Raw genomic sequence first — 2,931 nt, 5'->3', positions numbered from 1 at the left:
CACACACACACACACACACACACACACACACACACACACACACACACACACACACACACATGCTTCGACCCCCCTACCCCTATACCCTCCATTTTACCACCCTCCCCACGCAACCGCTACCCTCGCCTATCATCAGGAGCGTATATAATGACAAATATTTGCGCGTATATTGCGTATTTGCGCGTATTTTGTGCGTTTTACGCTCCTGTTATCATCTACGAACCCTGCAATATCGCAAACGGCAGTTAGATGCGATATGATATGACTACTAGGCACTTTAATTAAATTAAATTTTTTTTTTTTTTGGGTTAGGGTTAGGGTTTAGGTTAGGTTTAGGGTTTAGGTTAGGTTAGGGTTAGGGTTAGGGTTTAGGTTAGGTTAGGGTTAGGGTTAGGGTTTTTTTTTTTTTTAAGTGCCTAGTAGTCATATCATAAGTGCCTAGTAGTCATATCATATCGCATCTAACTGCCGGGTGCGCAATATCTGTCGCACTCGCCGTAACTGTGAGATCCCGGCGACCTACTGCCCTGCTGGGGTTGGCGAGTTTTTTTTATTCAAACAGGGAAGTGACTCCTGGTTTACATTCCTTAAATCCACACTCGTCTGCACCGAATCAACATCCACCCGAACCATTTCAACACCAGCTCGACCGAATCAGTGCTAACCTGAGGTAGGGGAGCTTGGTACGACCTTGATAAGCAAAGAGGATCCATTACAAACCTATTAGATGTGCTAGTGTGACGCGGAACAACAAGGGTTGCAGAAGATGCGGTTCAATGGAGATTTGGCATACCTGAAAAATCAGCGGTGGGACTGAAGGTGACTGGAAGGTGGGGTTGACCTCAGACGATTGCGCGGGGTGGGTGGCTGGTGGGTTTTAATAACTGTGGGTTCATTAACTGAATAACGGAATCAAGTATGTGGTGAACGGATGGGGTAAAGAATGCAGTAGGTATAGTGAGCGAGAGAAGGGTGAACGAAATTAACAGCATTTAAGCATGTCGTTTATAATTATGTCATTATAGAATTCGTTCTGTTTACGAATTTGCTGTTTTATTGTAATCATTTTGTAGCTTCTGGGAATTCGTTTCCCGTTCGTTTCCTGTTCTCACAAATTTCGTTCTTCGCGCAGAAAAAATTTCCGTTTCGACGGAGCCGGCAATGACACTCACATGTACACACACATTGGATAGGTACACACGGGCAAACACATGCACACGCACGCACATGCACGCACCCACACGCATGCACGCACGCAGATTTATCCCCATCTCTGGCCGCAGTTCTCCGTTATTTACTTTACTGTTATTATTGTTTGATAGTTATATTTACTTTTTATTACTCAATCTGCGTTCTCATTTCACAACGAATTGCTAGATATTAAACTTCTGAATGTGCATTCTTCCCATACATGGTAGCACCAGTACAATATTCCTACTCTGCTTATGATATATGTGGATACGCCAACCTGTTTGTAAAATGCTGACTGTAAAGTACTGACACATATAACGTTGCGATTGTTTGTGAAACGGTCCCCTGTCCTAGAATTACAAACCGACGCGCGACAGTGTAAAATTGTTCTAGAATTACAATCTATGACAGAAAAGAAGTTGTGCTTAGCGCAGTATGGACTCTCTAGATAATCTCTTCATCACGGATAATTGCAGGTGGCGCTGGAATCTGCCGACAACGCCTTCCCGCGGTGCGCTGGAACGACACGCAATGCACAGTACCAATCATTGTCTGAGTAGCACCGCGTGAAATACACTTAGAGACGATTACCTGTTCCTTCGCGTGCATGCCGGCTTGTTACCGAGGAAATCGGCGCCACGACGAAGCAATCGCTCGAGAGAAGGGCGCTAAAACCCGATTGTCGCTCGGCAGACGCGAGAATCCGTTTGTATAATCACCCTAATCGCGTCAATTGTAGCTGATTTCAGACCACAGACGTAGAAAACCCCCGCATATCTATCTGCTACTTACCTCACCATAAGCTTAGAACCTCCCCCCCCCACATATCTATCTGCTATATACCACACCACAAGCTTGGAAACTCCCCTCATATCTATCTGCTATATACAACACTACAAACTTAAAAAAAACCACATATCTATCAGCTACATACCACACCACAACCTTAGAAAACTTCCAGATATATATCTTTTACGTACCACACCACAAGCTTAGAAACTCCCACATATCTATCTGCTACATCCAGCTAAAATATGGACGTATGGGTGCGGCCTAGCTGTATGTTAAAGATCTATTGATGGAAATGCGGGCTCCTAACTGTTACCGCTTTCACTAACGCTCCTACAAGCAGCTATGTGCATTTTCGCAACCATGCAGCGAGCACATTTGCAGTCGCATGCGATTATATAGTTTCCTGTTCCTTATAGTAGTATTATATTTTGCTGTGAATGTAATATCAAATTTTCAAATTGTAATAGCGAATTTAGCGAATATATCCGAATGTGAATGTATATATAGCAGTAACGTATTATCGAGTGCATTACATACATTTTCATATACATTAATGCCTAACTGTGTGGCTTAGGAGAGGGCAGGCTTGCTTCATAACAGAAAATGTGTGTATTTTGCTCCATACGCGCGTTTCAAACATAGGCTGGTGCTGCCACCTGTAGAACAACATTTTGATGAAAAGAAATTGAGGCCGCAGCATTTTGGAACTATAATTATGCCAGCTGCAATGTTATCGCATGTTATGTATGTTATGTTATGTATGTTATGCAATGTTATGCTTTCGCATGATCGGCGAAAAATAATAAACATATGCCACATAAATGAACCTACTATTTAATAATAAATACACTTACAATATGAGTAATAAAAAATATAATAAATAATAGCGTGAAGCTACGATCATCCTGCATGTATTTGGTTTGGTTTTTGAAACTGTAAAGCATATTC

This window comes from Priapulus caudatus, unplaced genomic scaffold, assembly GCF_000485595.1.
Source record: "Priapulus caudatus unplaced genomic scaffold, Priapulus_caudatus-5.0.1 Scaffold207, whole genome shotgun sequence".
Lineage (NCBI taxonomy): Eukaryota > Metazoa > Priapulida > Priapulimorpha > Priapulimorphida > Priapulidae > Priapulus > Priapulus caudatus.
Note: the sequence above shows the minus strand (reverse complement) of the source record.